Source organism: Dermacentor variabilis, chromosome 1 (genome assembly GCF_050947875.1).
Source record: "Dermacentor variabilis isolate Ectoservices chromosome 1, ASM5094787v1, whole genome shotgun sequence".
Taxonomy (NCBI): domain Eukaryota; kingdom Metazoa; phylum Arthropoda; class Arachnida; order Ixodida; family Ixodidae; genus Dermacentor; species Dermacentor variabilis.
This window is the reverse complement of record NC_134568.1, coordinates 50,137,695-50,150,313: the sequence shown is the minus strand read 5'-3', so window position 1 is coordinate 50,150,313 and position 12,619 is coordinate 50,137,695. Positions and strand designations below refer to the sequence as shown.

General features: G+C 50.4%; 1 protein-coding gene across 3 annotated transcripts in view; it reads left to right on the top strand.

Moving 5' to 3' along the window:
* The window catches only part of pan (transcription factor pangolin), a 248,732-nt gene that overhangs the window by 28,548 nt on the left and 207,565 nt on the right, over positions 1-12,619 (top strand). The window lies entirely within an intron of this gene.

The window sequence follows — 12,619 nt, the reverse complement described above, 5'->3', positions numbered from 1 at the left end:
TCTTTGTTGCTAAACACGCTGTGTCGTGGGTTCGCTATCGCTGCTGTATGCTTGCATCGTGGTTTGCAACGTAAATTTCACTCTAGACCTCGATATTTTCGTTGCAGGGCACGATACTCATGCTTTCGATAAATACAAATTTTCGGAATACCCACTGCAACTTGTGCGGATGTTATTTTATGTTTAGTGATATGAAAAAGAAGGGGCAAGAAAGTGCGCACGCATTCTCCTGCACACGTAGGCATATAGTCTGTTTGGAAAAGACGAGCTTGTTGCAGTTAATGCACCACTCAACGGCCATTACAGCATAACAATCAAAACAACTCATGGACCACCTCCGTTAGCGAACGTGCTACATTGTTCGTAATATTTCTATCGTGTCTTGCGACGACACACCCTGTTATGTAGCGCCTTTCACATTGAGTGCCGTCGCAACTTAACCCTGTCACCGCATTAATGTCACCTCTGTGTGCGTGCTGAGCGTTGCGTTAGACGCGTTGTTTCGATCACCTGACGTAAATGTGACCATTGTGTGAAGACCGTGGCATGGGTGACCAAGTTCAAGATCTCCGATGCAGGCTTGACCTCAATGTGTGCACTGAACGTCATCCTGAAGAAGCGTGAATTATTGCGATCACTGTAGAAAATATGTAACACGCAATACTGTCGGCTCTGACTGTCTGCACGACAGAAGCGCCATAGTTAAACAGCAGCAGGGGCCTTCTGCTTTCTTGTCTCCAGTGGCCCTGCGTATTCTCTAGCGCTATAAAGGCGGAGCTTAACCTGATCATAAGAAACGAGCTATGTGTAAGGATTCATCAGACTGCATGACAGTTTGAATATAGCTCGGCACGCTCCCTTTTCGTGCATTCTATGCGGATTTCAATGGGCGCCACGAAGTATACTCCTGAATAGCGTGCTGTGACCGTTTTAGAAATCGCGGCAAAACCTTATACTCCAAGTCCTTCTAGCTTAACCGTTGGTTATACATGTTTGGTCGCATTACCACAACTACTTGGGGAAAAAAAAGACAAAAAATAACATCTTGCCCGCCAACCAGTACACCGACTGCTGTCGCGGAATGAGGATTGCGTTTGTGTTAATTAAACAAAGCAGGGTGTCAAAGACATAACGTTTTATCCACTGTTCCGTTTTGTTGACGCCGTGTCTTTAACGCTAGGCGAGGACCGTACCGAAAGGCTAAGGCGGGAAACTCGCGCCTGCTTACACCCTTTCGAGCTTCTCCCTGCAACAGGACTTACCGCACGCTTGCTTTGCCTGCGGGCTTTTTTTTTTTAAGTGGTCGCGCCTATAAGTCGATTTAGGCCGGATCGCGGTGACCTTTCGATAAAAGCCCAAATACATCACGAAAGCTTGTTGTTCAGATAATTGACACGTAGCATATAGAACGAAAACGGTGCTAAAGGCGCTATTTCAGTCCATTACGCCTCGCGTGCTCTGCTGTCGCTAATCTCGAATCTAGCCGCACCAGGCGAGCATGCGACGTGCTCGTCGACACAGGAGTGAGTGTAGCAGCGTTTCGGCCCCGCCGCGATCGGGCACCTCCGGTGGCGCGAGGCCTTCCCCGTAGTTCCCTGCCGATTCGCGGTGGGGCCGCCGGTGTTTTCGAGCAGGCTTTCGTCGTCGCGAGAGCGGCGCCTCGCCGGACGGGGCCGGGGGGCGGGGGGAGGAAAGAGGGGAGCGAGTTCTACTAGAATTCTCGCGCGTTGCCTCTTCGCTGACGATGCTGCCACGTAGGGCGTGGTTTGTTTGGGCTCGCTCCTGGTCAAATACGTTTCTCGGGAGATGGTTGCGGTGGTAGCGGGGGGAGTACAGCGAAGCCTGCTTCCTGCGGCCGTCCATCTTCTGCGGGCCTGTTTTCTGCTTGCTGCCGCGGCGCCTCTTCGTGGCCATCTCTGCTGTCCACTGCTGGCTTGTCGCCCGCTGCGCGCTCCTTTCTCTCGCCGTGTTGTTTCTGCTACTACTTGTGCCAGTCCTGAGTCAGCTGCTGCGGCAGGTCACCTCTGAGGCGCCAGATACAATGTAGATTACCCCCCGCGCGAGCGTCTACTGGAATTGTCGCTCGCATTGTCAGTAGCCCAGCCCCGCCGCATCGCTGTTGCCTCGCTTTGAGACGCAAATGGACGGCACGGAGAAGACGCGTGTGTAGCTTTTACCCATCATATTAGAGTGCAGGTGCGATTGCGGGGCGTTGGTTGAATACAAAGCTTCTCGACTGGGCGGAAATGTGCTCTCATTTCGTGACTCTCTAGCCAAGCTTCCGAAAGTTTGGGTGAATGGTTGTGCTTTGGTGTACAAGCTGTATATTTCTGTCAGACAGTAAATGTAACTCGTCCGAAAGCGGAGCTAAGAATGAGCTTTACAGGCTCGGTGGCATCGTCGATGGATGTACTGTACACTACCTACAGTATATTTGTTTGGTCTACACCCAACAATTCTGTTCGCGCAGGGCCATTGCAGGCCGTATACAATATTGTCCCAGGAAACGTTTCGTACTGCGCGCGTTGTGAAAGAGGTTCGTTGGTCGTTGCGGCGATACGAGCTTTTCAAGAAGCGCGCAGCCATCGTGCGGAATTAGAACTTTTGCTTTCTGTTGAAAGCGGCGAATACTCATTCCAACTGCTCACACATTCGGCTGCATCGTTCGATAGTGAGTGGTCTGATTCTTTCTTTTTCTTTTTGTTTCCCCGAAATCGTGGAGCCTGGAGAAATGTTACGTACATATTATACTATGTCTATCAAAGGAAAAAATTCAGGTAATTAATAAACGAAGCTCAGCATGACAGTTTCTTCTGCAGCGCATCATTGGCCGCGGCTGACGTCAGCGTGTATCTGACAATAACTAGTGGCAAATAATGAGCGTTCAAGGATTATTTTCTAATTAGCAACTTTGGAGCCATGTTCGAATGACATCATTAAAGCCAGCCAGGAAGCAGATCATATCTATTGTCTGACAATCGTGTGGTTCTAGCCCTACTTCAGAGAAGTAAGTCCTCAAAATGTGCGCAAAGATACGTCACTGTTCCGCAGTTAAATTTCGCAGCTTCATTTTTCTGTAGTGCGCAGCAATGTTAACCGGAAACACCCCAATCTATTTCACTGAACGTTTTAAGAAGGCATTTCTTGGTACTGCTGTTCGCAAACCGACATCTGTGAAACTTGTTTGCTCACCAGCTGGCTGGCTTCACTATTGCAACTGCATAACGTGCTCTCATGTTAATTAGTAAGTTGAGCAGTCAAATTTAGTTCATTGTCGTCCAATCTTTTGGTGACTATCACGTGTTTGCTGTCGTCCGCCACAGCAAGTGATGAGTTCCACTACGAGCGAAGGAAAAAAAAAATATCGTCTTTACTGCCTACTGTGCGTTTTTTTAACCACCCCTTAACCTCTTTCCTGACACCTGGTATAGACACATACCTTATAACATGCACACATGCAACTGAAGCGGGTTCTCAGCTTGTTCAGGAAACTACCATCTTTGAGAAGTGAGCCATGCTGTTTCATGCATGCATAACTCGTCGTGGTGGCTATGGCCGTTCTGCTGCCGAGCTCGCGGCTTTGCTTCCCGATCGGTGGTGGCCGCATTTCCATGGCTTCGAAGTGCAACGACACACTTATGTTTTACATATACTTATGTGCACGCTAAAAAAACCCAGGTGGTCGAAATTGCTACGGAACCCTCCGCCGAGGCGTCTCTCATAGCCGCAGTGTTGCTTTGTGAAGTTAAGTCAGTCAGTTAATGCTGTCATGCACCAGATAACCGAATCTCTCCGCTGGCAGCTTCTTCCGTCGGCGGACAGACCGTGTGTCTCAGTTAACGTTAGCGATAATAACACGGCGCAAGATACAATTATAAAACCTACGGTGTTTGTTTGTCAGAGGTTTATTTATTTATTTATTTCACACCGTCTTCGTTTTTAATATTTTTTAACTTATTTATTTATTTAAAGAACTTGGCTAACGTTAGCTGGGACACCCTATATATATCAATGGCAATGACACCGTATACCGTAGAAACTTTCATTTTGTGACGCCCGACTTGTCGAAAACCCGAGTTCGATCGAAAGCTAGTCATGGCTGCATTGTTATGCGATTGTTCAGGCCGATCTCTAAAAGTGGATCAAGACTTTGTAACGGAGGTTAGCCCACCGATGCGGAACTCGTCCTGTATTTGAGCTTTATGGTTGTTAAACATTGTCGCAGATTTTTTTTTGTCCTTTTTTTTTTTAGCTTTTTTCCTGTGCGGATTTCGGCAGACAATGTTCTCAACACCTGTGACTGTCTCGCGCATGCGCGCTGGCTCCGTGCAGGGAACGCTCTCTTTCGTCAGCGGCGTTCTAGTGTTTCTTTTCCAGCCATTGTTCACAGCCACTAGTTTGATATCGCCATCGCTGGCGAAAAAGTGAACGCTAGCAGCGCTCTCTCTCTCTCTCTCTCTCTCTCTCTCTCTCTCTCTCCAAGGACTCTGTCGCGTCGATAGGCGCTCCCCGCCAGGCTGTAGCTACCGTATTCCTTTCTGTGTGTGTGCGCGCGCCCAACGGTGAACGTGTGGTCAGGCTCTGATTAAGGGGGGACTGCTTTGCATCGGCGAGAAGACGGAATGCGGGATCGATGGTATGCGCGCCAGAACAACGCGCATGGGAGAAGGCACGTTAGCCGTGGACGACAAGGCGCAAGTCCGTGCGCGTTGGAGAAGTAAGCGTAAAAATTATTCGTAAGCGTTCCAGCGCAACGGGGCTTTTCAGTTGCTGTGGGGATAAAATTCACGCATGCATAACTGCGGCAACGTGCAGTTACGAGCGCAAAATTGCGTTTGCAGTGCCTTGGACCTTCGCTTTCGTTCTCAGAGATCGCTAATGTAGTAGGTATACAGGCTGTTTTATTTTCTGCACCAAATAACACAGGGTGCTGCACTGATAACTTGTGATAAGCGCATTTGCACTTCTGCTGTCATACTGTAAGGCGATTTGGAAGCAATATTGCATTTGCAAAATTGCAACGCGACAGTCCTATGTTGCCCAACAACAACTTCACAAAAAATAGTCTTAGGTACTATATACGGCGTGCAGTGTTTCGGCTGTCGCCAGCCCTGAATCCAAACGAAAATTAAATAGCGTGTCAGTGACGCTGATCTCCCCACCCTATCAGAAAACGCCACCTGCTTCCCTGCTGCGCGGGCGCCAATGCTATGACAATCACGAGTTCTCTTCATTCTGATCCATAAAGCCTTTCTTTATTTGCTGCTATTGGCAAACGTGATCATCCGAGCTGTGGTAGGTAGCGCCACAGGATTTGAAACGGACTAGAGAGCACGCTCCGCGACGATCCCTGGCGTCACCATGCAAAAAACGAGAAGGCCGCGATGAAGTCCGTGCCAGCGAAAGCTTGCGCTACTGTTGGTCTGCACTCGCAATGGAGAGGATAGAGATCGACGTCACTGGTGCACTATTTCATATTTTCTTTCGGTACTGCCATACTGGGGCGCCCGCAGTGCCAAAGCACTGCAGGCTCTAGCACCTAAGACGATCTTGCTTAGAGAAGTTTTGTTGAGTTAGTAATATGACCTCGGGTCCAGAATTCCAGAATTGCAATGTTTCCTCTATAATTGATAATTAGGGCTTATTTAGGATATGTTTATTAATTATCTGCCATATTTTGCACGGTACGAAGTTCCTAGTGGTCACAGAGACACATAACCTGATAGAATATCGGCAGATATCCTCACAAAATTCATCGTTTTGTAAGATTGCGTGCAGCTGAAACAGGACACTGTGTTTGTGACATATGTCGCACAACAAGAGGAGGAGGTGGAGGAAGATAAAAAGAAGGAAGGAAGGGTCGTTAGGTCAACCAGACGCACGTCCGGTCTGCTACCCTACACAGGGTAAGGGGTTTAAGGGAAGAACATGAGAGGGAGGGAAGAAGGTACTGTCAGTGTGAATACGTGCGGTTGTTCATAACTTCACGCCTGCAGTCGGCCACTGAGGCCAGTCGATTTCATGAAACGTAGCAGTGCCCGCGTCGCTTTGTAAGCCTGCGGCGTGTGGGGCCATGGTCCGAGAATCTTAGTCGCTGAAAATGGTCTGCTATCTAATCCGTTTAACACCCTCCGAAGACCGTCGCGTTCGATCTCCTAGAGATTACAAAGACGCAACACGTGCTCCATCGTCCCTTCGCATTTGAACGAGTCACAAATCGGTGTGTCGGTCGTTCCAATTAGGAATGAGTAGGCTTTCGTGAAAGCCGCCCATAATCGGAGGTCGCACAGTAAAGTTGCATCACGGTGGGAGAAGTTCGATGGAATCTGCAGCTTCGATGTAGGATCCAGCCGGTGGAGGCGGTAGTTGGAGAAAATCGGGGTGTTCCGCAAAGTTTCAGTCTTGGTTTGAGCAAGTAAACGACCCCTCTCATCGTCTGACCTTGATAAGTGTATATGAAGTGTCAGAGTTTCTTTATGGACTGGCCATTCGGCATCCTCAGCAAGGTCATTTCCGACGATGCTACAGTGCCCCGGAAGCCATTGGAAGACCGTTCATGAGGGCTTGATTGAGAACCTCTCTGGTCTCAAACACCAGTTGTTCATGGGTCTTGCGTCGTAAGGCTGACTGCAGACTCTGAAGGGCTGTCTTGGAGTCACAAAAAACGACCCACGGTCTAGGCTTGGCTTGTGCGATGTAATTAACAGCGGCACGTAGAGCGGCAAGTTCTGGTGCCGTAGAGGTCGTTATATGGGACACTGAACGTAATTGTGACTTGTAAGGCCGGGATGATAACAGCGCCTGGGGAGCTCGTGGCTGAGACAGATCCATCGGTGTAAATGTACGTTCTTTGTTCATATGCCTCGTTCAGTAATGGCACTGTGAACTGACGTAAAGCCACTGTTGAATGACGGGTCTTCTTCGTAATTCACGGAATCGCGAGGCGTACTTGTGGCTGTCGCAGAGTGCTGGCGACAGTGCGGTGTTGAAGCCCCTGTAACGGAAGGAGCACGGACCGCTTTTCGGCCATCGCGCGAGCAAGATCACGGTCGACGTTGCGCATCCTTCGTGCGGTGCGCGTTTCTCACGAAAAGAGCAGCAGTGCGCGCCATGCTGCGCCGCTGAGCGAAAGAGACGAAGACAGCGCCGCCGTAGTAGTGTTCCCACCCCCTGGTGTACCGCGCGCTCCTTTAAAACGCATCGCCCAGTTCTCGCGAAAAGCAATTACGCTACTCGAGGCAGCAGCGGATTGCGCGCGGTGCGGACATGCTTCTGCTGGCCTCCTCCTCCTCTTTACTGTCGACCGAGATCGTATGTCGATTTATTTTTTTCGTTCATGTCGACCGCTGAGCTTGTCATGGACACGCCTTCTCAGTGTATCTCGCGTCCGTCCTTTGCGAGGACCTAACGACGCTGAAAGGGGCGCGCGTGCTGTAAAAATATTTGCGGCGTTTCCTGGCAGGTGATCACGCCAACGGAGTTGTAACCAGTGTATCGGAACGAAATGTTATGCGTTCCGGTTTTAGTTTCGTTCCACTGAAAAATGAAAAAAGTTCCGTAACGGTTCATAACGGTTATAATTCGCATGCAAAAATTTTGGAAGCAACGTAACTATAAAAACATAGTATTTATTTTTCTCAATAAGAGAATTACGAATTCCGAAATCATGCTCAGTGCCTTGACTCGAGTCACTGAGCAGAAGCAGCAAGTCATCGAGCGTACTCGCCGAAATGCGAGACCCCTATTCCGATAAAACGAACTTGAACGAACTTTAATATTTCGGTAACAAAGCGTTGTACCCGTAGAAGACAATACGATAAGATCTTCAACGTGCAAACACTGGGATTCACTACGATGCCGAACTGCTTGTGCGCCGAGCGGCAGGCTTAGATTAGTGGAGCGCTCGACCGGCTGTCGCTCGCACCATGCATCCCTGCCCGAGATACGCGCTAATGCTGACGTTGCCTGACATCGGTTGTTTCGTATTGCCGACTTTTCCCTTGAACCGAACGCCCATAAAGATACTTCGCTTTAGTCCGAAACAAAATAATGAATAACGTTTCGGTTACGTTTTCGTTCCCGTTAGTTTTTGTTTCTTATGTTTTTGTTTTCGTTCCGTTCCGACAGACTGGTTGTAACCAATGTGATGGGTTACAGCAAATTGCGCAGATACCGGCTCGTATAGTTGTGTACCCGCGACAACTACCGATTTCCAGCATTAAACCGGGGTTCTCTGCTATGACATCATCACTCGCGATCGAGCAGCTTCCCTCGGATTACTTAACCTACGTATGCGATCACTATTGGCTTTAGTTTTTGACACTGCCACGGCTTTTCGCGCGAGCTAGCCCGTTAATTTTCTCGAATAAGGCGCACTGAGCGCGCTCACCGGCTGCTGCGTGGGCGCTCCTGGATCCGGGATCGAAACCCGAATTCTCGGAGCTGCAGCCCGCGCACGTGTCGAGACACACCCCTGGTGTTGTGGGTGGGTGGAGGAGTCGGTCACGGGGCAATCAAGCCCGGCAGAACGCTCACATAAACACGTCCGTATGCGGCGAGCAATTAGCTGAAGCTGGGAACACAGGTGTTCGTGATTATGAAACACGACTGGCGGAACTTTCGCGCGGGCGGAGCTGCGAAACCCGAGCGCTGGTTGAGAGAGAAGGTCCATTTTATTTTTAACTGCCCCCCCCCCCCCCCTTCTCTCTCTTTACGTTTGTAAGTGGATTAAAAAGCTGCGCTCGCGCTTTTAGCTTCTGTGGCGGCCCTGTATATTAACGCGCGTCAAATTTTTTTTTTCCTTCTTTTTTCGCGGTCTCGACGTACGCGTGGTTTTGGTGCAGCAGCTCTGGTGCTCTGTCACGAGCGCGGCAAAACGAGCCTGCGAACCGGCGAGTCGTTCCTCTCTCCGAGGGGGTGGCGATGTTTGCTTGGAAGCGGGTCGAGCGGCGGGTCCGCCTGGCGACGCTGCCACCCCGTACCTCCTCTTCCCACTCCGAGAGCCACGACGGGCCGCGTCGTCTTCTCGACGGCGGCGCCTGCTCCTTCGTCGTCGCGCGTCGTCTTTGTTTCTCTTTGGTGCGGAACCTGTTTCTGTCTCTCTCTCTCTCCCATCCGTCTCCTCTTCCTGGGCTCCCGCGGAGCGCTCCGCAGCTCGGCGACATGCCGGCGATGAGGAAGGAAGGCCGAGCGACGTGCTTGCTGCTCGGGCCGCTGCACGGCACCGAAGAACGCATGGCGGACGTGCCGCGCCGGTGGTGTATACGCGCTATCGCCGTCTCTCCATTTTCTTGTTTCGCGCGCCACAGTGAGAGTGGTGGTAATGTGGGCTGTGTGGTAGGCCTGAAGCAGTGCCCCAGTGGTTGGTTGAGAGTCTCGGCATGTTTGGCCAGCTGTCCTCCAGTCAGTTTATTCTCGCGTTTCGGCGGTCGTGCGCCGTGGCGTAAAGTAGGATGGCATGGTAGGCACGGACGCCGGCACCCCCCCCCCCCCCTTTATCTTTTTTCTCGGACGGGTTTCATAATGGCGCCACGCCGCGTAGAAGGATCGCGCATCGGCCGTTACAAATTTCGTGTATCGCCCCCACCCCCTCACACTCCCATTAGCTCTTCGTGCATCTCGCCATGGAGATCTATGCATTCAGCAGCGCCCGCGCGACACCGGTTACCATTATAGCCAGCGCTGGGCGCTTATAAGGTTCTTTGGCTCCAAGTCATCTTAGAAGTTGATTTGTTTGTTTTTTATTACTCCTGACGTATGTCGTTCTTGCACGCACGTCCCTTTATTGTGAAACGAGTTTCGCAGGGAGTAGTCCCCTGACTACGAGTATCTTGTGCGAGTTCTTGTGATGAAAAAGAAAGAAGAACGTGCTGCCAACGTACTTAAAGGACAAAAACCATGGCCCGTTTCAAGCGACGCATCGCTAGCGCGCGGTGTGCTCGGCGCGGGAGGGTGTGCTCGCACTTTGCGTGTGGCAAAGCGCCGCGCTTTCGGTGGCTCAGTTTACATTTTGTATGGTTAAGCGCGAGCGCACGCTCTTTTCTCACCAGGATACTGTCAGTGCTAGCGAGTTGTAGTTATTGTGTTGGAATATACTTATTAACGATGGCATGCACGTTTCTGTGAACAGTGAGAAAAACATCACTGCCCAAGCACTCTGTAGAAATGGTTGACTAGCGAAGCTGAAACGTGCAGCTCTGTTGTTTTTTCACTGGGTTAATCCCGATGGTTCATTAAACGACGGCTTGGTAGGCTGCCGGATCCTCGGTACGCAGTTGCTGCTTGCGCTCGGCTGCGCGAGCCTGTTCTTGTGCCCGGGCTGCAGCATCGGCACGGCGTAGACGAGCTAGTTCCAGGTTCTGCTCACGGCGTTGCTGATCGAAAGCTGCCGGCTCCTCAGAAGTACGTATGGTATGTGACCTAGCTAGCCATTTCGGAGCCGGAGAGAAACTACTGCGCGCGCGCTCGGCTGCGACGGATAGCAACGCCGTCACTACTGGCGCAGCCATTCGCGCGCCTCTCTCCCTCTCTCTTTTCTTTTTTCGCGTATGCGCATTTGGTTTCGCCGGAGGATTTTTCGGAGTACAGGTGTCACCACGTTTGATCACGTGGTGACGTGTCCATGCTTGCCTCAACTGCCTCCGTTGCCACCGTGTTTACAGTGGGCTTGTATGACGCCGGTGCAGCTTAGCAAATGTTTCGGGAGATATCGTAGGCGGTGGCTGGGTGGACGAAACAGATTTTGCTACAGCTTCAGGGAACATGCAAAAGCGCTTTCGGAGCTGATTAAGCTATGTACAAATGGCGCGAGCAGCGTATATCGTGCTTGTTCTGAAAGTGGAGCCAAATATGTATTCCAAGCTATCCAAACTTTCCGCTCATGAATTGAATCGGGATTAGTGTGTTTTGCGCTTCATTCTTAATTTGGGAAATATTTTGAAGCAGCGGCTTGTCACATTTCTGACTTCCTCGGTGCGGCCATTATCTGATTATTTTCTGCTTAATCGCTCGCGCGTGTGCTCGCTTCCGATAAATTTGACCTTGCTGCGCGCAAGGCTTGGAACATAGCTGTTTTGTACCTTGTAATACCTCGTAGCAAAGATGTATTATCGCTATACACGTCGCCGATAGAGTGGGCGTAAGTTTCCGTGCCAGTTGGGGTAGATGTATGCGTTGATACTTTGCGCGAAACTTTACCATGACAAGAAGCGGCCCTACTCCTTTTGTCATTGTTTAACGAGCGGTACTCGCGGTTGCCGACGTTCCGGGGCCGAAGTACTCCTTTTGAAGGTTAGCGATACAACGCTGGTGGATGAGAAAATTTCTGTATCCTCGAGGAAAGCCGCACATCTCGAAGTTCTGGTAACACGTACGGACAATTGCAGCAGCGGTCCGCGAATTTGGCGACACAGATTCACTCCATTCCTCAATATGCCAGCCACTATTTTTGCAGCCAACTACTGCGTACGTCTTCAATCCGCATGATTCAATCCGCAATGATTGGAGCACAGCGCGTTAGTGAAAACTCAGTTGCATTTACGACAGCTGATCGCACAGAAGCAAGGTGGAAGCGGTAGTGGTTTCGTATGCGTGCGAGGTCGTTGAGGCGAGGTGCGGCGCGCCGCCGAAAGCGCCATCTCCATGTCTCTAGAACACACCACTCCGCGAAAAGGGTCAACACAGCTTCACTGTTAAAATAGAAGAAAAAAAGGTCCCAAAGGCGTAGTGGCGCAAAGTTGTCCACTGCCATAGCTCCGATCACTTTCAGAATTTCGCCATGCGCTGGGAGTGCTTTCCTCTGAGTAGTGGAAGGCATTACTAAAGAAGTAAAGCTCAACTAGTAAATCGCGCTTCTGCAATGGCAAAACGACCACCTTATTGCAAGAGAGGAGGCTTTGTGAGCTGCAAAGTATGCAAATACGATAGGGTGTGTGGCGACGCCGTCCTAAGTCCCCGCACCAGATCACCGTAACGGCATGAGTTTTAAGAGCGTCTACTTGAATCCGGCTAATTGTTTATCGGTAAAGTAGGATTACACTCCATTCTGGAGGAACCACATGATCATCCTAGCAAGTTTCGGCAACTTTCCAAGCGTCAAAACTGTCCAGATTAGGTAGGAAAAAAAAAAAAAAAACCTAATTCATGACGCCACATTGACGTAACGGCGCTCAGATTTAGGCTCGAAATTCAAGCGAGCGAATTTCGGCCTGAATTTGGTTCTCTAATAATGAGCCTTTTTTTCTCCAAATGTGCGAAAATAGTTTTCGAGTAATATTCTATCAGTCTAAATTTATGTAGCGTTACTCTTCAGTTTCCCTTTAATCGTGCCTTAATTTATTTTCCTATGAAGTCGAAAAATAAAGTACAGGTCGTCTCCGGCCTGCCGGGTGGGCACGGCACTTTTGATGATGTCATGATACCTACACTTGACAGTGCCAGTGCCGGTCACTCATTTGTCCTCCGCTCGGTGCCACGGCCGAGCGCGATGCGATTTGCTTGCGTATGCGGTCTTGCCCTGCTGTTGGCACCCGAAAAGGCACCCCGCTTTCATGCACCTGCTGCGGTCGCGGAACAGCCGCTCAGGTGGAGTGTCGCGTTCACATTCGTCTCGGACTTGCTG